Source organism: Typopeltis vanoorti, chromosome 8 (genome assembly GCF_054136105.1).
Source record: "Typopeltis vanoorti isolate ZY-2024b chromosome 8, IOZ_Tvanoo_1.0, whole genome shotgun sequence".
NCBI classification, from domain to species: Eukaryota; Metazoa; Arthropoda; class Arachnida; order Uropygi; family Thelyphonidae; genus Typopeltis; species Typopeltis vanoorti.
In genome coordinates, this window is record NC_143556.1 from 4,396,314 (window position 1) to 4,420,159 (window position 23,846).

Below are 23,846 nucleotides of genomic sequence, written 5' to 3' on the forward strand. Positions count from 1 at the left end.
AGTAGGAGGAGAAATGACTGTGGAAGAATGATATTGTGGGATAAAAATGGGAATAGAGTAACTGATGCAGAGGACAGTATGGAATTGTTCAATGAACACTTTATTGGAGTATTTCATCATACAGGGCAGACTAGAGGAGTCAGTTTTAATGCTAGAGGGATAGGGCAGGTTCAAGGTTTAGAGGGACAGGAGGAGAGCGTGTTTCAGATATTGAGTACTCTGGATGTCAGTAAAGCTTTTGGACTGGATGGTATTTCACCATGAGTTTTGAGAGAATGTGCTAGGGAACTGACAGTGCCTTTAACCTGGCTTTTCAATGAAAGTCTGACTGCGGGAAAGGTGCGAATGGAAGGAAGGTAAGATAGTGCCATTGCACAAGGGTGGTAACAGACTGGAAGTGTCTAATTATAGGCCAGTCTGTGTGTCATCAATAGTTGTTAAGATCTTGGAGAAAGTAGTGAGGGACAGTATACAGCATTGGGCAGATGAGGGTAATATTATCTGTGAGAGTCAACATGGATTTGTGAAAGGACACACTTGTTTTAGCAATATACTAGCCTTTTATAATAAAGTTACAAGAACAATAGATGAGAGAAAGGCATATACTGCAATTTTCTTAGACTTAGCGAACACATTTGACAGGGTGCCACATGATAAACTGATATTTAAGTTGCAGCACATGGTCTGATGTCAGATTGGTCAACTGGATTCAGGATTAGCTGTCTGATAGGTATCAGAGAGTTGTGTATGGTGGAGCAGTTTCAAGGAGGCAGAGGGTTACAAGTGAGGTCCCACAGGGCTCAGTACTAGGACCTATATTGTTTAATCTTTATATCAATGACATTGCTAGTGGATTGCAAGGGGATATTCAGTGTTTGCAGATGATGCGAAGCTGGGAAGGATTATTAGTAATAGTGCAGATGTGGTAGCCCTGCAAGAGGATTTGAATAAGCTATATAGATGGGCAAATGAATGGGGTGTCAGTTTAATGCAGCAAAATGTAAGGTCTTGAGGTTTGGGAAACATCGATGGGATGCTGCATTCTCTATGGGAGGAGTTATACTGGAGGAAATAAGGCAGACAAGAGATCTGGGGTTGATGATTGATAGAAACCTGAAATTTAGGGGACATATTGCAAAGGTGGTGAAGATAACACAGAGGGTTGCTGCAATTATGAGAAGGCCACTGACCTGCAGAGATAAAAGGGTTATCATTCCGTTGTACAAGTCTCTGATCAGACCACACTTAGACTATTGTTCTCAGATTTGGTCCCCAGGATTTGAAGGGGATAAATTAACTGTGGAAAGGATACAAAGACGGATGACAAAGATGGTTTCAGGACTGTACAAGGATAGTTATGAGGATCGGCTGAGGGAATGTGGACTGCAGAGTTTGGTGGATAGAAGAAGGAGAGGTGATATGATTGAGACTTTTAAACTGCTGAGAGGTGGTTACAGGGTTGCCACTGGGGAGTTCTTTCACTTGGTTGAACAGCGAGAAGGAGTGATGACAAGAGGCCATCCCTGGAAGTTATGAAAGGAAACTGTGAGCAAGAGGGTGAGGAGTGGTATCTTTGCGTGGAGGGTGGTCGAACCGTGGAAAGCATGCCTGATGGAGTGGTGAGAGCAAGAACGGTCAATGAGTTTAAGGAGTGGTATGATAGACTTTGTGTTTCTTAAGGGGGACCTCCCCTCAATGAATCTTGACAGACTTTATGTTCTCAGGAAGGACCTCCCATGATGAATCTTTTGACTCCATGGAGGCCTGAATAATAATAATCCCATCTGTTCTAGTTTCGGTTACTAGCTTCTCATGTTAAATTCATATTATCAAATTAATTTGTTACCTTGCTGTAGTACATACGTAGAGAAGGCCACTGACCTGCAGAGATAAAAGGGTTATCATTCCGTTGTACAAGTCTCTGATCAGACCACACTTAGACTATTGTTCTCAGATTTGGTCCCCAGGATTTGAAGGGGATAAATTAACTGTGGAAAGGATACAAAGACGGATGACAAAGATGGTTTCAGGACTGTACAAGGATAGTTATGAGGATCGGCTGAGGGAATGTGGACTGCAGAGTTTGGTGGATAGAAGAAGGAGAGGTGATATGATTGAGACTTTTAAACTGCTGAGAGGTGGTTACAGGGTTGCCACTGGGGAGTTCTTTCACTTGGTTGAACAGCGAGAAGGAGTGATGACAAGAGGCCATCCCTGGAAGTTATGAAAGGAAACTGTGAGCAAGAGGGTGAGGAGTGGTATCTTTGCGTGGAGGGTGGTCGAACCGTGGAAAGCATGCCTGATGGAGTGGTGAGAGCAAGAACGGTCAATGAGTTTAAGGAGTGGTATGATAGACTTTGTGTTTCTTAAGGGGGACCTCCCCTCAATGAATCTTGACAGACTTTATGTTCTCAGGAAGGACCTCCCATGATGAATCTTTTGACTCCATGGAGGCCTGAATAATAATAATCCCATCTGTTCTAGTTTCGGTTACTAGCTTCTCATGTTAAATTCATATTATCAAATTAATTTGTTACCTTGCTGTAGTACATACGTAGATTGATGGAACATGACCTCTGTTTATCCACAATTCCAGACAGTGGAACAATTTTGAAACTCTCTTTCCACTTCTTTCCCTGAGCTGCTGTTACCTCTCTGGAACATTCCCTTAAGGCATCCTATTGCCTTACTGATCAAGTTGTCTTAATTCCTCACATATATCTCTTGCTCACTCACCAGCAGTCCATCCTCTCCCATTTCCTCTATACTTGAGCATCTAAAGGATAAAGTACTTCATTTTGCTGTTCCTACCAAATGAGTCACCTTTCCTGGTGTGTCTTTATACTCTTCATGCCATGAGTTATTCCATTATTAATCCTGTGCTATCTCCATTACCTTCTGATTTCAGGTTTCATTCTTAAATCCCTCCATTCATCCAAATGACACCTCTCTTATTCAACTTTTCTACCTTCAGAATACATTCACAGAATGACTGCTGTTAAACAGCTGTTGTAAATGCCAAGTAGCATTTATCTCCTTGGTACTATAGCTCTACGCTGTCTCCTGAGCTTTTCATTCATGATTGATGGCCTAGTACTTCTATATATATATATATATGCCATCTATTGATTCCAATCTATATTAATTTAAATCATCCATAGCGATCATCCTTCATCAAGTTGCCTATACTCATGTTCATATTTAGAGGAGAAAACACAACTAAATATAATTAGCTAATTAAAAAACTAGCAGACACAGACAAATTGTAAAATATGGACTCCTACAGTCCTAAATGTGACCTTTGTGGGTATAGTGATGGAAACTTGCTGAAGGGTCTCAAAATAATGGTCTCCCAGATTTTGGTTTGGAGAGTGTTGTATTGCTGTGCTGGACTCCAGAAGTGGTCTCTCTGATATATATCTTCTTCTGTTTAAGAGGGGGGAATCTTCTTCACAGGATCCCATGATCTGTATCCAGGTCATGGTCTGCCATCCTGGAACAGCTAGTGCAGAAAATGAATGTATTATCTGTACTCTTCTAGATAGACATCAGCTATTTTTCAAGTTTGCAGGAGCAAAATATACTGCAGACACCAGGATGATCTAAATGACGGAGCAGATCTTTTGCTGAGCAGATATGAGCAACCAGTTTTTAGTAAGGCATGAAGATCTGGATGTTATACCTTTTAAGAATGCATGCAATTTTTTCTCTGGATGTAGGGTATGGCATTTTTTGTTCTGGATTGGGGAGGACAAAAAGTTGTCCCAATTGTGAGGTGGGGCAGAGCTCTCTGCCCAACCTCACTGCATGTCATGCAATTAATAGAAATAACAGCATTTGAAAATGGTTGCTTTTTGTTTGTGTTAAATATCTTCCTGAAAATGCTGTCAGCTATACAGATAGTAAAACATGTTGGAGAAGCATTCAGTTTTAGTGAATGAAAAAAGTCTATGATTCAAGTCTATGATTCAAAAAAACATGGTTAATCATTAAAAGTTGATATAAATGGTTGTAGTGAATTATTTTAAAAAAATCAAAGTATAACAATGTATATGAACCTCTCCTCTCTAATGCATTCATCCCCCTGTTATAGTTCATAAGCCAATTTGTAAAACGTGACTTCGTTTAACAAACTCACAGAGAATATTGCTATTATCAACCAATTTCTGTATCATAGCTCTCATTAATCTCTCTAATTAACCACTACTCTAGATATACAGAATGGCCTATTACTTGTAGACACACCCTTATCACCACCTCTGTGCAGTGGAATGACTTCACCTTCTTTCCATTTCCTTGTGACCAGTGCCATTGCATGACTCTTATTAAACAGGTAAACCAAGGCTACCAATAACTGCCTGTAACAAGAAATGTAGCAATATATCATTAGGCCATATTGCCTTGCTGACATATATGCTTGCCATTTGAAGCTGGGTGATATATCCATACAACATCTGCTAAGTTTTAGCAAAATGATATTGTAAAATGCATAGCCATTCATATTTCAACTGTTTTAGTACAAAACTAGACATACGTACCTAAGAACTAGTTCCTTACCACGTGGCTGATTCTTGCTAGTGGAAGTAAGAAGGAAATAATCGACTCATATAGAAAAGCACGTCTGTGGTACAGGGCTGGTCCGAGAGTATATGATGCCCCTAGGCAAAGAAAATTTAGGTGCCCCCTATACATTGCCTCTATATATTTTTTCCCCAAACTATGTAGCAAAATTTGGTGCCCTAGGCAATTTTTGAGAATTTAAGAATTATGAACATTTTGAGGCACTAATCGATAATAATTTATATTTACCAGCTGCTTGAAAAATGTCTATACACCAGAAGGAAAGTGAAAGAGGAGGATATCCAAAATAGGCTAATTTTCTATTTTTTTTTCTCTATCTCCATGATGATTGCTATAGGGATGTAGACTGATTTTAGTCAGGATGGGGGTAGAGCATCTTCCGGGTGAGGCCATATGGCAAAAACATCATCCACATAGCATATCCAAAATAACCATTGAGAATGTATGGAGGAGATAGGATGTGTTCTGGACACTCCATTCTCCTCGTCTCCCACTTTCCTTGTGGTGTACTGGCTACTTCTGTTTATTGCAAACCTGCCTTCACTGGCCATTACATGCAGCATGATTTGGAAAGTCACCTGTCTCAAAAAATGAATATTTAAAATTTTGCTGCTTCACTCATAATGCCAAACCAGAACTTGACAATATCTATTGTATTATGAAACAGAATGGCTTCCCCTTACAGAAGATCAACACGCTTAATTCTTAACAGGCCTATTCCTACAAATCCTGAAAATGAACAAAGAGTTCCAATTCCTTATGTTGCTGGCACTTCTGAAGCAATTTTGAAGAGTCTCAAAAAATATAATCTAGTGTCCATTTTTTGATTCTGATCAATACTCTCCCTTTTCTTCTATCAATCCCATTTGCAAAGTTCCTTGTGATTGCCATCTTTTTTTACTTCGGACAAACACGATATTCTATTGAGAAAAGACTACAGAAATTCCAATCTTATGTCATCTATTAGAAGTCTGAGAAGTCTGGTATAGTGCAGCATGGAGTTCACACTGATGCCCAGAATCTTCTGGTCTACTACACCATTGTCACTTCAGCTTTGGACATTTGTTTAAAGAGGAACAAGTGTTGAAGTGCTACTAGCATCTGCCCAAATTTGAACCATTATTGAACTTTTTTGCTTACATGTTTCAGTGTTTGCTCTTTAAAGGTCAATTGGCAGCACTAGTGTGTGAAGACAATTTCCGATTGCCTTCTAGCATGACTTAACAGCTCACATCAATGTGCGATTGACATCAGCTATTAGTAAAAAAATAACTGTTAGCAGGAAGGAAGAATATTATTTGTTTATTTCATTACGAATACTGGTTTTTAAATTTGCTCTATTGAAATTGATGATTTTCTATATGGTCTTTTGTTAGGATTTTATTGTCTCAGTTTTGTATCCAATTATATTGATCATACTGAACATGGCAAATGCCAGTTCTACACATCACCCAGCCCACAACCATTTAAAGACTATGATTTTGTATGTTGTAGTACATGCTGCATGCATGTACACATCCTGTTGCTTAAATATGTGGCAGGTGTGGGAGAAGAATGTGTATGTGCGTATGAAATGTAGGCAGTGGGAGGTGCTGAGAGATATAAATATCTTGATCTTAAGATTTAGCAGTAGTGGATACAGTGGTTTGGAAATGGATGAAATTCAATTTGTGGATACCAGCTGTGTGTGTGTTGGAGGGTGGAGATAATGTGAAATCCATACATATGGATTTAACCTTGAGCAGTGTTGCAGAAGGAGATGGTTTGTCTGATGGCCATGATTGTGTGTGAATGTCAACTAAAAGCAGAATGTGTGGAGAGAGAGAGAGAGAGAGAGAGAGAGAAACAGAACTACCAAGATATGAGATGGAGGGAATGAAGACCGAGTTGAGGAGGGTGAATGAAGATATTAGAAAGCTGGAGAGGTTGGCTAGTGCAACAGAATGTCAGAGAGAAAAGCGAGAGAATAGAAGAGAGGAAATTGCAAAAAGTCAAGAAAGTATGGAAGCAAGGGATAGAGAGAGAGAGAGAGAGAGAGATATTGGAAGCAGTAAGAGTCAGGGATCCCAGTGAGAGAAGGATGAATGAATTTGTTCAGAGTGTCAAGTATGGAAGCAAGGGATGAATAGAGAGAGAGAGAGAGAGATTGGAAGCAGTAAAAGTCAGGGATGCCAGTGAGAGAAGGATGAATGAATTTGTTTGGAGTGTCAAGTATGGAGATTCAATAATTCCAGGTGTGCATTGCCAGAGAAATTGTCGTTTCACTAGGCAAGCATTTCTTAACTAGCAATAACAATGGCAATGAAGAGAAGTGAAAATATAGAGAAGATAAGGATTAGTACAAATGATCTGAGAGGAAGTGTGAATTGTGTAGTATTAGATTTGAGGTTGCTGTTAGAGATAGTGCAGCAGAAATGTGTCTGAGTAAAAATAGTGAGTGTGTTGTCCCAGTATGATAATGCAGAGTGGAGGAGATGAGTGGTAATAATAAATGAGATGATAGCAAGAGGTCTGGAATATATGGATGCATGGAGTACATCTGAGAATAGAAGAGAGCTGTATACAATTTATGGATTACCTGAATGCAGAAGGGCACAGGCATCTGTTGTTTGAGTCGAGGCTACATTGTGAGTAGTCAGTGTGGTTAGTGTTTGTGTAAAACTGGTGAGTTTCATCTGTTTTATTGTCCTCCCCACCCTATGAAAATTAGTGTTTGATAGTATATTAGTGCATATTTTCATGTTTTCATATTTTACTGAGATATCGTGAAATCAAATACAGCTGCAAAATTGCACCAAAAACACAAGACATGGAATGCTAACAAGAACAGTGAGGTCAAGAACAAGAAGGCTCATTATGCTGAAGAGGATATTGAAGATACTGAAAATTATTTGATGTCTGAGATTGTAAAGTTAAAACAATTTATTAAACAGACAATACGGGAATTACAGAAAGTCAAGTGGTGTTTTAAGGAACAATGGAGGATAAGAAAATGAAATAACAAAATGGGAAATAATAAACTATGGAATCAGGAAAGTTAGTTCATAACAAAAATCAGGTAGGCAAAGTTGACTGTAAAAAAAAAAAGATATTATTTGGTATGGTGTTTCGTGATAGATTTCCCAGAGCAAAAATTAAAAATATAGCACATGCAATTGAAAAACAGCAAAGCAAAGCAAAAGAGATTGTGATTCTGGTAGGCATGAATGACTTAACTAGCAATAAGTTCAGTATGAGAGAGGATATGAAAGGATTGTTGGAAGAAGCAAGAGTGAAAAGTGAAAATCATAAGTATATTACCTAATATGACAGAAATGAATTAAGAACTACTATGATAGCAAATGATTCAATGCATAGGCTGTGTAGAAGGAATGGATGCGAGTTTTTGGATGTGTAGAGTGAGTTTGAAGGAAGAATGGATTTGTATAAGTGGGACAGCCTACACTTGAAAGCATTTGGTATCAGGAGCCTTGAGAAATTATTAATTTGTAAAAGATAGAATAGAGGGTCAGGAAAACTAGATTATGATGGGAGGAATGGTGAGAATCTGTCAATAAGAGGGACAATGTTATGCAGCTGTGTTAATGATGGGAGTGGACATTAATCATGGAAATGATTATGAGGAGAGAACGATTTTGTATTTGTCCAGTTTGGACTTATCAAGCATGTGCGAGGATGTCTGCAATGTTAGATTAAGAAGAGAGATCTGCAAGTTGTACAACCGTGTCATGCAGACTCCAGAGAAGAGTATACAAAAACTGAATTTATTGAGATGTTGCAAGACAACTTCCTCAAGCAGCATCTCACAGAAGGAACTCGCCATCAAAGAGTGTTAGATCTGATTGTACTGTCAGAGGGGGGTTTTAGTTAAAGACAAAACTATTCTGCCTCCAGTTGATAATAACTTGGGAAGTGCTTAAGTTTATGAATGTTCCATTCAGAAAAGGTTACATGCTGAACTACAAAGTAGAACATTATGACCAACTGAGGAATACAGTGGGTTCTGCACCATGGTATAGATTATGGAATGGAAAGGATATTGACAGTACATGGGAAGCCTTTAAAGAATACTTAAATGATATGAGATCTGAATGTGTCTCTAGTGTTCAAAGAGAATAGGGTAGGAGTGAAATAGATGTGTAATATTATTAAGCAAGAGATTCATAAGAAAAAGATGGTGTAGAAGGAATACTGTGTACACAAGGATGATGTCAAGTATGAAAATTATAAGGCAGGCTAGAAGAATCACACCTGTTGTACAGAAAGCTAAGTCTGAGTATGAAAAAGAAACTGGCTCTGAAAGCTAAAGACCACCAAAAAGAATTCTTCAGTTATGCTGCAAAAAAAGAAGGAATTAAAAACTAACTCTACTGACTGCAGATAGTATGTGAGTGAGAGATGCAGAGGAAAGTGTTCAACTGCTCAACTAATAAGTGCCCATTCTGCTAAGCTATCAACCTTGTGTATGCAACATTGACCTCATGCTACCTTTTCACTGGATGAAGAAACTTAAGTTTGAGGAAGAAGTACTACAGCTGTTTTCCAATATGGACTGATGGGATATCAGCACAGAAGCTAAAAGAGCTAATGTTGAGAGTTTGCAGGATGATTTAAATAAGCTAACAAAATGGCAAAAGGTAATGGATGTCAGTTCAATGTGGAAAAGTGTAAAGTTATGCAATTTGGGATTAAAAGATTACCAGCTGTGTACCACATTGATGGAATGGTACTCCAAGAGATTGATGAGACTAGGGACTTGGAGGAGTTGGTAGATAGGGAGATGAAGTTCAGAGGGCACATTGCTAGGGTGTCCAAGATTTCACATAGGATTACTTGGTTATTGAAGAACACACTAACATCCAGAGATAAAGAGGTCATTATTCCCCTTTATAAGGCATTGATACTTCCACATTTGGATTACTGTGCACAAGTCTGGTCACCTGGATTCCTTGGAGATGAGGAGGTTGTGGAGAGGGTTCAGAGGAGAGTGACTAAGTTGGTGAGTGATGTAAAAAATGCTCCCTACATTGATAGATTGAGAGAGCTTGTGGATTGCAAAGGTTGATTGATAGGCAGAGAAGAGGGGATAGGATAGAAACATTTAAATTACTAAAAGGTTTTTATAAGATTGATGCAAGGGAAATGTTTCGGCTGTGTGATAGTGATGGAAGAACAAGAAGTCATCCCTGGAAATTAAGGAAAAGTGTGGTTAACAAGGATGTGAGAATAAGGTTTTTTGCCTGGAGGGTGGTGAATGAGTGGAATGCATTGCCTGACTCAGTTGTGAGTCCTTCGTCTGTAAATGAATTCAAGAAAAGGTATGATAGATATTGTTTTGATAGTTTGGGTCTCCAGTGATGAGTCTTCTGACTCCATAGAGATACCCATAATAATCATAATAATAATAATAATAATAATAATAAAAGAGTGTTCAGCTGAAATGGTTATATTTTTGACCAGGCAATATCATTTGAGTTGTTTCAGAATGGAAAAGATTCTGCAGGAGTAAAAATAATGTATGGTAAGCCTATTGCACTATGGTTGTACAAAGACTGATGTATCAACTATAGGGCTTGCATACAGAAATGGTTTCACAGAGAATTTATACTTTGCAATGAACAGCATGGGTTTACTAAGGGAAGGCCATGTTTGAGCAACTTCTTCACATTCTATAATGATGTTACTATTGAGTCAGAAGAGGGAATCAATAAATCATGATACTGTTGGGTTTTGCTAAGGCGTTTGACAGAATACAGCAGGGAAGACTGTTGCATAAACTGGAAAATGTGGGATTGGATTATTATTATTTGGTAACCATCATAGAGTCAACAGACTCATCGTAGGAAGCCCACTCAACCAGCAACATGTCTATCACAATGAGCTTTGAAGTTATTTACACTACCTGCACTCACAATGCATTCCACTCACTAATAATTCTCCACATAAAAAATCTATTCCTCACACCCTTTTTCACCACTTCTTTATACAGCTTCCAGGGATGACCTCTCATTTTCCCATCTTAACATCCACTCTTCTTATAATTTATTCTGTATTAATCTGACAGAATCCCTTAACTAACTTGAAGGTTTCTATCATATCTCCTTTTTTACTCCTATCCCCAACCTCTGTAATCCACACGCTCTCTCAAATGCCATTCATAACCAACACTCCAGAGTCCTGATATCACTTTGGTTATTCGTCTCTGGACCCTCTCTAGTGTTGTTTTCACATCACAATGAAAACTAGGTGACCAAATCTGAGCAAAACAGTCCATATATGGTCTGACCAATGCCTTATATAGAAGCACCACCACCTCCTTATCCCTACATATTAATGTACTTTTTATCTTAGCAGCAATACGATATACAGTCTTTGCAGCACATACAAGGTCCCCTTTGAACTTCAGTCCACTGTCCACCATCAATCGAAGATCCTAAATCTCATCCGCTTCCTGAAGTATAACTCCACCAATACAGTATGTAGACTTAAATCTCTGTATCCTAAAGTGTAGCACCTAGCATTTATTAATATTACAAGTGCAATCCCACTCATTTGTCTAAGCTAAAAGTCTATTCAAATCTTCCTGTAAAGAATTAACATCAGCACTACTCCTGATAATTCTATCTAACTTTGCATCATCGGCAAACATCTGAAGATCCTAGTCACTCCATATGAAATATCATTAACAAATAAGTTAAACAGTAAGGGCCCAAGAACAGAACCCTGAGGCACACTACTGGTCACCTTCTATTTTTATCCTCTGCAGCTTGTACACCAACTTATCCCTTTGGTAATCTATCAAATGCTTTTGCAAAGTCCAAGAATATCACTGTATACGATTCTCCTTTATCCCACACATTTGTCACCTTATCATAAAACATAAGCAGATGGCAGAAACAAGACCTGCCCTTCAAACCCATGCTGACCATCATAGAGAATCTTATGTCAATCAACCCAATCCTGTATTCTCTTTCTAACTAGTTTTTCCAACACTTTGATCACAACTGCAGATTCAGACCAGTTTATAACTGGAAATTTCTGTTCTCAAACCATGCTTTTGGAGAAGTATTATTTTGCCTTCTTTCCACTCCTTATGAACCTTCTTCACTGCAAGACTAGGACAAGGACATGACTAACTCTTTGGCACTTCTTCTTCTTCCTCTGTGCATTTATCCTACTTCCAATGCTGGGTCTGCATGTTACATTTTGATGTGACTTTGTTAGTACAACACCCAAATGGCCTGCAGCTGGGAGGGAGATGTATTTTTGACTGTAGCAGCATGTTCACAGGGCTGGTTTGCCTATTCCAAGGGACGAAAAACTCGATTTTCCAGGAGCAAAAACCTCTATCTCCGTATGAGACTGGCAAACTCACCTTTAGTCAAAAGAGACCAGATAAAGGTTCCTCATCAATGACAGGATTCAAAGGACCCCAGGTCTTTCCAACCAAAGGGCTTCGTCTATACTGACTGAGCTATGGAGGCTCTGCTAACTCATTTGCACATTCTTTCAAAATACGTGGTGATATGTCATTCGTTCCCACAGCCTTATTAACATCTAACCCAAGCAACACTTGATATATCTCTAATTCTTTCACCTTTAATTCTCTTAATTCTTGCCTCCCTTCTACACGTTGCACAGAATCATTCACACCACTATGATATACACTGATGAAGTGTTCATTAAATAACTCCACTATATCATTTACTATGGTTACGCAACCATAACTATCCACCAATATCAACCTTCCATAATTTTTTTTTGTTGCTTGACACATCACTGAAAAGTTACCTTTGGATTAGCTTTGACCTGACTGGACAATCTCCTCTCATATTCTACTTTTTCTTTTTTTAACCATACTTGTCAGTTTTCTGGCCAGTCTGTTTACTGCAAACTGTCTTGTACTTCATAACAACTTCTTTTGTAACGCTGCTTGCTTGATTTCACCATTCATACATCTCGCTCCTACTCTATTTATTTGCTTAACTCTTGGTATGCATTTATGCATTGCTTGTGTTAGATACTGCATTATCATTTCCCATGCACTGTCAACATCTCTTTTTACACAATTCATCAACCCAATCTATTGATGCTAGTTGACTACAGAGCTTCTGATAATCACCCACCTTATAGTTCCACACATAGGTCTTCTTGATAACAACTTTTTCCTGTTTGACTACTTCCAAACCAATACCTCATGATCAACAGGTGGCAGTGTTGATACCTCATTCCACATCCTGTTAGGTTATCACCAAATCTAACACTGATAAACCTTGTGTTGCTTCCATCGCATGCTGCTTAACAGATGGTTATCCTGCAGAAACTCAACAAATTTACTCTCCTTGTTACTATACACTATCTGCAGGATGACTATCTAAAGCAGCATGTGATGGAAGCATTCCTATAATTAAAATCGCTCATTAGACTTCCTTTTACTTACCCAACTAATTTAACTAAACATTTCACGATCAACACTGTCCACATTCCTTGGCCTATAACAGTATCCTATTGGATATACTACAGGGTGTTCGGGATAAATTTGACATATTTATAATTAATTATATTTTTCCGTAAGTTACATGTATTAACACACACTTCTCTTCATTTAAAAGTTTGGACCCTTCTTCATTCATATACAAGATGTCAGAAAGGATGGATAGCTGGAACCCACCTGAATCATGGAAGAGAATAACTTGTATCATGATGATTCGTGCCCGCCATCAAAATAAGGATATTACGACTGCTGCCCAATGCTCCCTGAATACAGTAAAAACAATCAGGCATGAACTAGAGACTTGCAATGGTGACTACGAGGATGTAGCAAGAAGAAAGATCCCTAGCAGACGATCTGAGTGCGTTCGTACAGCAGAATTCCTCGCAAATCTGCAGGAACAGGTGTTGAAGAACCCTGGCATTGGAATTCGGGCTTTGTTCGTGGAGTTGCTAACTGTAGTCAAGCCCTGGATAACAAGGGTAGCCAATGGTAGGCCGTATGTATGGCAGCAGGATTCGGCCCCTTGCCACACCTCTGGGAAAAGTCAAAAATGGTTGTCTGAAAATTTCTACGACTTCACCAGTCCAAATGTTTGGCCTCCAAACTCCCCAGACCTTAACCCCATGGATTATTTTGTATGCGGCGCAGTTGAAAAAGACACCAATCGCACTTCCAGTAATACAAAAGCCCAGTTAATGGATAAAATTAAAACAGTTTTTGCGGCCCTTCCCAGGGAGACTGTAGCATCAGCTTGTTCGAGGTTCCAAAGCAGAATTGAAGCTGTGATCGATGCTAATGGTGGTTATTTTGAGTAAATCTTGTTGATAGTATTGTAATTAACTCTGCCTGTAATGTTTTTTTGTCAATTCATTAAATTTAATAGATACAAAGAAGATTTTCTTTTTCCTTACGAAACTGTCAAATTTATCCCGAACACCCTGTATATTACTGATCTCAGCTTCACATCAAACAGTTTCAAAATCTTCACACGTACTACTATTTTCCACTTTGACTCTTGAAGGACACAATTCCTCTGCTACCATTATCAGAGGAATTGTACTCCACCCCCTCCTCTCTTCATCTTCCTATTCTTTTGGAAAATTCTATATACCATTTCAAGTCCTGACAGTATATCATCCTCAGTCAACCAAGTTTCACTTATGCCAATTATCTTTGGGCACACTGATTCAATCAATGCTACAAATTCAACCCCCTTTATTTCTGATACTCTGTACATTAGTATACAAGCATAACAATTCTCTGCTCTTTGAGGCCATCTCACCAACATAATCACTCTTTACTCTCTCTCTCTCTCTGCTATATTGCACTTCTCTCTTCATTCTGGCAATCCCTGTTTCCCTTATCATGACTGTGATTTTCATTTATATTCTGATCATCTCCTGCATTTTGTGCTGCATCATTTTGCACTGCTATAATTACTTCCTCATCTTTGTATCCATCCTCTTCCCATTCTTCCACATCCTGCTTCTCAACCTCCCTCTCTGACTCTTAGTGGTATTAATTTCTTATAAACCCTGTGCACTCTTATTAAACAACAATTGTTCCAAATGACCAACACCAAACCCATTCAAATGCATCTCATCAACTTTTAACCATTCAATTTGTGAATGTATGGAATGAGTCCCTTCGGACTCATTCCATACATTCACAAATTGAACATTCTTCACCTGACACAATTCAGTCATCTTGTCACAAGTATCAGTGTTCTCCTTCTCAGTTCACTACTGTCATATGTGGGCAACAAACTAACCACTTTCCCAATAGAACTATTATCCTTCACTTCCTGCAATAACTTCAAATCCCTTTTCCACATTCTTTGTCTCACTATTCAAGTTGTTTATGTCCACAACTACCACTAATTCTAATGACTAAGACTAATGGCAAGGATAAGAAACTGATGGAAAGCATTTACTGACTCCCGATGTTCCAGATGGAATCTGAGAAAAAAGAAGAAAATGGCATTAAGGTTGTACCGATGTAGAATTCTATTCATGTTATCTGATAGTCTTTTAATGCATAGGATAGCTATGATTTTACTGTAATCTATATCATTTAAATTTTTAGGTGTAGTTTTATGAAGAATTTTATCGATAGTATTTTTGTTATCACCATTGTTTATAAACATGTGGCTAATAATTTGTAATTCTTGCAAAGTGCTTGCTCACTAGAGCAAATTGTTATAGTTGTTTTTGAGGATGTTAGTGACATCAAGTTTTTGTGAAAAGTGGTGGTAAGAGTTAGCATATACAATAGCAAACAAATTAATCTAGACACTCACATTTTAAAGAAAAATTTTAATTTTGCAAGAAAATAAGTATAAAAATTTAACTCCAACTTTACCTAATAATTTATATATGCTCCTCTGTTCCTAATAAGTTCATCAATTTACTTAGGCATGGACCCTACCAACTTAGAACACATTTTTCTTATTTCTGTTTCTCAAAACCATATTTTTATAATGGATTGTATTAGGTTATCCTTTGTATCACAATTTAATTTTCCAAGTCGCTTTTTCACTATGGCTCACAAATTTTTTATTTGGTTAATGTCAGGAGAGTTACCTGGCCACTGAAGCAATTGGATGTTATGATTTTTGAAGAACTCTTAGACTTTTTTTTGAAATGTGGTATGGAATGAGATCATGTTGAAAGATGAGTTCTTTGTCTTTCTACATCTGTGGGACCACTCATTTGTCCAATATTTTTATGTATTGGTCACTTTTCATCAAATCATCAACCAGCACAAGTGATCCTGGACTGTCATATGTAAAACAATCCCAGAACATATTTTTAGCTGAGTATTTAGGAGCTTGTTGAAAGTAGGCAGAAAACGGCTTCTCACATGCTGATCTGCAAACATAGGAGGGTACTCACTCTCCTCGGACAAAGAAATAGCTCTCATCTGAGAATGTGATATTTTCCACTTCTCGACAGTCCAATCTTTGTACACTTTTGCCCACTGGAGCCACTTTTTCTGCATAGCCTTCATCAACAGCAGTTTATTTTTTGATCTGTGGATAGTACTCCCTGCTTCCAACAATCTTTGACAATGCCATGTCAGAAACATTAATCCTACTAGCTACCAAGTCTATTTAATTCTACAGTAGACAATCTCCGATTCATTTTGCTTTTCCCAACTAGTAAACGATCTTGAGTAAGTGTAGTTTTTCTTTTTTGTCCACATTTTCCTTTTCTGTCCGGAGTAAAGGTATCTGTCTACCTAAACCTCTTTAAAATCACATTAACAGTATCAAAACCAAGACCACATTCATTGGCAATTTGTCTTTGAATCATGGATGTGTGCTGTACATATTTTTGAATGCTTTTTTGGACATGTATCCATTTTATAGCTGCACAAAATGAATAAAATACTATGAATGTCAACTTGTTTACACTTTAAAAAATTCACAACAAAATAAACATTGTAGAGACAGTTGAAACATGGCACTCAACCAAAACAGTGAAGTAAACTTTTTTTTTTTTTGATGTTGAAAGTTTATTTTTCACTAGGTTAGACTATAATAAATTTAGAGTAATCCTTTATCCCAGTGAGAGCAAACAAAGTTTGCACCTGAAAATATCTTCAGGACTGAATATAGTGTTGCACTATCTTACCTGGGTAAGTAGTGCAACACCAAGGCAACTCGTTGCAAAGGCGGAGCAAGCTACCAACACTCCTATCCCAAGCTACCAATACTCCCATTTTCAGGTGCAAACTTTGTTTGCTCTCACTGGGATAAAGGATTAAACTAAATTTATTATAGTCTAACCTAGTGAAAAATAAACTTTCAATATCTTTCTCTAAATCCAGAGTAATTTAATAAAAAAAAGGCGGTAAACCTTTTGGCAACTCCTATAGGTAAAGATGACTTGCTACTACTTCTGCCTAGTAGCTCCATCTCTGGGCCTGACTCCCACTGAAGAGACCTCAATAAAGGTCGAAACTAGTCTGGGTAGTGGCCAATCCCTTAATGCATAACAGTATACATATCCACAAGGAAATGTGTTTTGCATTATGGGAGATACTGGGATAGGAGTGTTGGTAGCTTGCTCCACCTTTGCTATGAGTTGCCTTGGTGTTACACTACTTACCCAGGTAAGATAGTGCAACACTATATTCAGTCCTGAAGATATTTTCAGGCGCAAACTTTGTTTGCTCTCACTGGGATAAAGGATTAAACTAAATTTATTATAGTGAAGTAAACTAAAATGAAAACCAAACTAAAATCAAGACCTTGATGAAAATTCTGCTTGTTTAGATTAATTTGTTTGCTACTGTATGTATGTATGTATGTGTATATATATATATATATGTAGAAAGTATTTTTACCTTGGGTATAAATATGTTAAAGATACCAAGCAATTTTAAACCTGGTTTTACTCCATTTCCCAAGTAAGCAAACAGACTAAAAGTCAAGTTTGCGCCTGCAATTGATGCAAGTCTAACTGATCCCACAGGTAGTGCAGGAACAGGGCAACTCGTGGCAAAGGTGGAACAAGCTCCGATCACTAATCTTAATATTTACCCTTAATGCCAAAACACATCTCCAAGAAGGGGATGTATGAAGTTTTGTATTAAAGGCAAGGGGCCACTACCCAGACCGGTTTCGACCTTTATTGAGGTCTCGTCAGTGGGAGCTAGGCTAGAAATACTAATACTAAGATTTAGTAATTCAGAGCTTGTAAGTATTTCGCCAAAACAAGTTACCATAAGGTGTTTTAACCTTATTAAATAAAAATAAAAATCTCTGGAGGAGATATATAAATGTAGAAAGTATTTTTACCTTGGGTATAAATATATATGTTAAAGATACCAAGCAATTTTAAACCTGGTTTTACTCCATTTCCCAAGTAAGCAAACAGACTAAAAGTCAAGTTTGCACTTGCAATTGATGCAAGTCTAACTGATCCCACAGGTAGTGCAGGAACAGGGCAACTCGTGGCAAAGGTGGAACAAGCTCCGATCACTAATCTTAATATTTACCCTTAATGCCAAAACACATCTCCAAGAAGGGGATGTATGAAGTTTTGTATTAAAGGCAAGGGGCCACTACCCAGACCGGTTTCGACCTTTATTGAGGTCTTGTCAGTGGGAGCTAGGCTAGAAATACTAAGATTTAGTAATTCAGAGCTTGTAAGTATTTCGCCAAAACAAGTTACCATAAGGTGTTTTAACCTTATTAAATAAAAATCTCTGGAGGAGATATAAATGTAGAAAGTATTTTTACCTTGGGTATAAATATGTTAAAGATACCAAGCAATTTTAAACCTGGTTTTACTCCATTTCCCAAGTAAGCAAACAGACTAAAAGTCAAGTTTGCGCCTGCAATTGATGCAAGTCTAACTGATCCCACAGGTAGTGCAGGGACAGGGCAACTCGTGGCAAAGGTGGAACAAGCTCCGATCACTAATCTTAATATTTACCCTTAATGCCAAAACACATCTCCAAGAAGGGGATGTATGAAGTTTTGTATTAAAGGCAAGGGGCCACTACCCAGACCACTACCCTTGCCTTTAATACAAAACTTCATACATCCCCTTCTTGGAGATGTGTTTTGGCATTAAGGGTAAATATTAAGATTAGTGATCGGAGCTTGTTCCACCTTTGCCACGAGTTGCCCTGTTCCTGCACTACCTGTGGGATCAGTTAGACTTGCATCAATTGCAGGCGCAAACTTGACTTTTAGTCTGTTTGCTTACTTGGGAAATGGAGAAAAACCAGGTTTAAAATTGCTTGGTATCTTTAACATATATATATATATATATATATATATATATATATATATAGGCTGTTATGTGTAGGCTTATGGTAGACATGAAAAGTGAATGATAGACTGCCTGAGGGAAGTCGTGTGAATAGTGCATCCAGGAAAGGAAGGGAGTTTTATTTTCAATTTCAATGGTAAATTTATGTGTTCATGTTGTTTATTCAGGTGGCTGAGGAAGATGTGTGAAGTTTGGTGGGCAATGAAAATATCGCCAACATATCTAAACCAAACTATAGATTATTAAAGTAAAGGAATCTAGCGCACATTGCTCAGAAGCTTCCATATAAAAGTTAGCAATTGTGGAGATAGTGATGAGCCCATGGCTGTACCTTCTTTTTGTAGGTAAAATTATTTTGCCACATGAAGTAACCAGAATGTAGTACGTTGGCAAAGAGCTGTAATATCAAGCAGAAATTTGTTCTGTAAGAGAAGACTAGTGTCACTTACTGGGGGATATAAATTATATATTTAGTTTAATCCTTTATCCAAATGTAAGCAAACAAAGTTTGCGCCTGAATTATCTTCAGGACTGGGGCAACTCGTGGCAAAGGTGGACTGACTTCATATCACTTGCCTTAGTATCCCATAATGCAAACCACACCTCCTTGCAGACATGTATAATGCTATGCATTATGGGAAGGGTCACTACCCAGACCAGTTTTGACCTTTATTGAGGTCTCTTCAGTGGGAGCCAGACCCAGAGGTGATACCAAGTTTGAAGCAATGCAAAAGTCATATTTCCATATGACCCCCCTCCAACTGACTGGGGAAGGAGGTGTGCTTAAGTCTCAAAGCTATATAACTGGGAGGAGATTATGTAGCCAGCCTGGTTGCTTGAGTGGTCAGCGTGTCTGCTCTCCAGCCAAGAGGCTGCAGGTTCAAATCCTGCCATGGGCATGAATGTTTGTGATTGTCCTACAAACTCTGTAGGGAAAAGGAATCTGTGACCCTACCACTTATTCTAGCAGAAGACTTCACCCAAAATCCTGTAAGGCACGTCAGAGACCATACAGCATCTACAGACATCAAATGGAAAAATAAATTTATAAAAAGACTACGTAGCCTTTTAAGGAATGGGAAAAACCAACCAGGGCTTCTGACCTAATGTCCCATCTTCACTTTCTCGTGGTGTACCCCATTAGGTATCCACCCAGATACTGAATGAATGAGGATAGGCTGGCAGTTTGGAATTTACCTAAACAAACTGTATTCTCAATGGCTTAAACCACAATGTAAAGTGATGGTACAACATGACAAAATTTCATGCTGGCTGGGGTAATATTCAGATAAACAAGGTCCCCACTATTTTTGTCAGGGGGAACCTGGGCAAACAATGCAAAGTCAGCTAATGGAACAAATCTCAGAACACATTTCAATCCAACATCAGGAGAGTTCGAGATTGGCACTATCAAATGTAAGAAGTATCAATGGAAAAGAAATGGAACTAGCAAAAAGAATTGGATAAGTACCAGGTCAGCATAATAGGCATAACTGAAACAAAGAAGACAAAAACAGATGAGATCTTTCTAAGCAACAAATACAAAATGTAATATTCAGGCAATTACAATCAGGGAAAAGAAGGAGTAGCTATAGTATTATTATTATGTGACACCTACCAGGAGCCCAAGGAATCATTGCAGGAGGACATTCTACTCCAATACTATAGCCACACCTCACCGTATCCCCCCCACCCCACTACTTAATTCTCCAAATATACACATTGAAACTACCACCATCAATGTCATTTACTGCCCATCACAAATAACGATAGTATTTTTTCTATGTAAATTACACACCTTCTCATGGCTGATTTGCCTGTATGTAGGATGAAAAAAAAAAAAAAAAGAAAAACCCTGCTACCACATGAGATTGACTAGCTCATCTTCATTTGAAAAAGCCCATATAAAGATTCCTCTAGTCATGATGAAAATTGAACACAGTTTCTATTCCAATCAAAGGATGTAATGTTTCATTGTTCTTCTACTTGCACTATGGAGGTGCTTAAATTCATGACTAAATGGCAGGCAATATCAAGTAGAGAAAAGTGAGCAGATATCAGAATGGGGAACTGGACAATGAGACTTATTTGTATTTATGGTCCCACAGAAAGTTCTACTAAGGAAGAAAGGAAGGGATTTTTTGCAGTATTAGAGAAGGCAGCTGACACAATGATAAGGAAAAGTTTTAACTTGAGATCTAAAGAACAGAGTAAGAAATGATTACCAGACATATAGCAATGTTTTAGGAAAATCTGGAGAAAAAGCAAGATAATAGTAATACAAAGTACCTGCTGGACTTCTGTTCAAGACATGGACCATGTTACAATATATAGAAGATGCAAGAAATAAGAAAAGGCTCATTGAGTATGTTGTTGTTGATAGCTATGTTTTCCCACTAGTTCAGGACATAAGAGTATACAGAGGATTTGAAATAGGAAATGATCACTGTTTAGTTTTGAGCAGGATAAAATTGAATTTCATACTGAAAAGAAGAATGAGTAAGAAAGTTTTAATAAAAATCAAAGTTGAGCAGTTTTGAGCCTCAAATACACAAACATCATTCAAAAAAAAAAAAAAAAATGAAAAAGTTTGAAAATAAGAACCAAACTCTGGAGATTCTGCCAGCCTGGTTGGCTGAGTGGTTAGAGTATCTGCAAATCCTGCCCCCCCCGTGGGCATGGGTGTTTGTGATTGTCTTTGGAAATACTAGTGGTGGTGGTGGCCAGCGGTAGATGGCGTTGGTGAAGTTGCAGTCAGTTGGTGGACTGAGTGGTGGAGACAGAGTTGTAGAGCAGGTGCCCTCCCTAAATGAGTCTTTGGACTCCCTGGAGGTGTCTAACAATAATAATAATAATGATTCCGTGGCAACCTGAAGGAAACATTGATTCAGTCAGAGAAGCATGTGGTGAGGTTATCCATAAGCATAGAAAAATTAGAATTCCAAGGTGGACACAGGAAGTTAAAGAGGCAGTGAAGGAAAAGAAGAAAGCATATCAAAAGTTCCTGGCAAATAAGTCAGTTTGAGGTGAGGTAACTACAGTACCATCCGGATGTGAGAGTGGCGGAAACCTGGTGGGCAGAAGTTGCACTGAATTTTCAAGCAAGGGACCAGAAGGAACGACTGTCATTTGGGCAGGAGACAACTGTAAGTTGTCCCCTGCCCAAATTGTGTGGCATTTGGCACCTTTCAAAGTCTAACTTGGATTGGTGATGATTCTTTTACAACAGTTGCAAGCTGCAGTAGGCAGAAAAGCAGCTGGAGTTTTGGTCTTGAGGCATTTGTGATATGTCAATGTTTTTTTTTTTTCTTTTACAGCATTGGCAGACTTTCTTGAAAACCAAGGCTTCGATGGTGGCTGAGAGTTTATAGTAGAATAAGTGATAAAAGCCTTCATTCCTGTGATTATTTTTATTTTGGTCTGAGCAGGTATTTGATCAGAAGAGTTGAAGCACTAGTTGGATGATGGGAAGGAAGAATAGAAGTCACGGAGGTCCTCTCAGTTGGCACCATTGTAGTATCAAAGGACACAAGACTGTTAACTCTTGAATGAAGTTAGTTCTGTGGCAAAAAAAGACCTGTATGAGGTTGTGGTCCGAGCTACTATGGAGAGCACTGACAAGCTATACCTGTAGGGAGAGCTTGTTAGAAAGAGGTCAAGTGTGTTGGCAGTTTGAAGAGGGTTGTCAGTTATTCTGGTCAGAAAATTGATGATCTGAGATAGGTTATTGTTGATGGCAAACACCTCAGCATCTCTGCCTGCTTGATTGGTTAAACTGGAGTAGGAGAGCCAATGCAAGTTGGACATTGATGTCTCCAAGAAGGATGACCTCACTATTGGAATATTTCGACTTCAGAAAGTTGAGCTTTAGAGAGAGAGATAGTTGAACAGGCCAAAGTGGTTGACAGTGTTTGGAAAGCAATAGAGGGAGCATATGAAAAGTGCAGGTAGGTTTGGTACAGAAATTTTGAGCCAAAGTAGATCAAACAGTGGGGGATTCGAGGGTTTGAAGTCTTTGGCATGGTATGCCGGTTCTGACGAATGCACAAGCACTGCTCTTGTGGCAGAAAGAGCTGTGTAATGTGTAGTTTGGGCAGTTGAGATTGCTAATATGGGTTCTGATGGGAATAGTACTTCTGGTTTAGATGACTGTAGGTGGTAGTGGACATCATTTATATTAACCTTAAGGTCATGGATGTTGGTGAAGTGGATGTGGAAACTTTTTTTTTTTTGGTAAAAATTAATGTTGGTGCATTGTTTGATTGGATTTGTGTTGTTTTTTATGATTCTTTTTGTTAGATTATTGATGTCTTTTATTATTTTTTTTTATTAGTTTTTTTGAGCTATTTTTTGTGGGAAAACTTTTGTGATCTGCAGTTAAATATCATTTCTTTGGGTTGTGGTCCATTATCTTTGATTATGAAGAGATAAAGAGAGTGAGGCATGCAGTGAGAGGTGACAGACTTGCAAACATACCGCTCACAGAGAGGGAACTCAGTCTCCTATCCATTTGTGACATTGACAGTTTCCCCTGAAGCCACAGTATCTGGTATTCTTTCAGTCACAAACTGGCAAAATAATTGGCTGAAGGATTTGATGCTGGCTGATTGGGAAGCCTCCAGATTTGTTACTAACTGGTTTGGTCCCACATACTATGCAGTAGCTGGCATGCAGAACCATTTTACTGCTGTACCCTCGAATAGGGGAAAGTCGAAGCCACTACAGTGAGTCAGTATGTCATTGAGGGTATCACTCACACTGCATATGGAAGAGTGGGAGAGAAAAACCGGAACTCTTTCTCTAGCAACCAAACAGGGCTGCAGCCACTTCGGGTCTATAACATGCAAGATGGTGGTGGTGATATTTCATTGGGTGATGAAAGAAATCTACCACCTAGAAGTTTAGTTGGCATTTCCTCCAACTATACTTTTGTGGCAGCAATGATCACCAGAGAACCATTTGTGGAAATAGACTATACCAATGGA

At 38.4% G+C, this 23,846-nt stretch overlaps 1 protein-coding gene across 1 annotated transcript in view; it reads right to left on the reverse strand.

The window, feature by feature from the left end:
- LOC150103690 (complement factor B-like) overlaps window positions 1-23,846 on the reverse strand; it is a 271,622-nt gene that overhangs the window by 53,912 nt on the left and 193,864 nt on the right. The window lies entirely within an intron of this gene.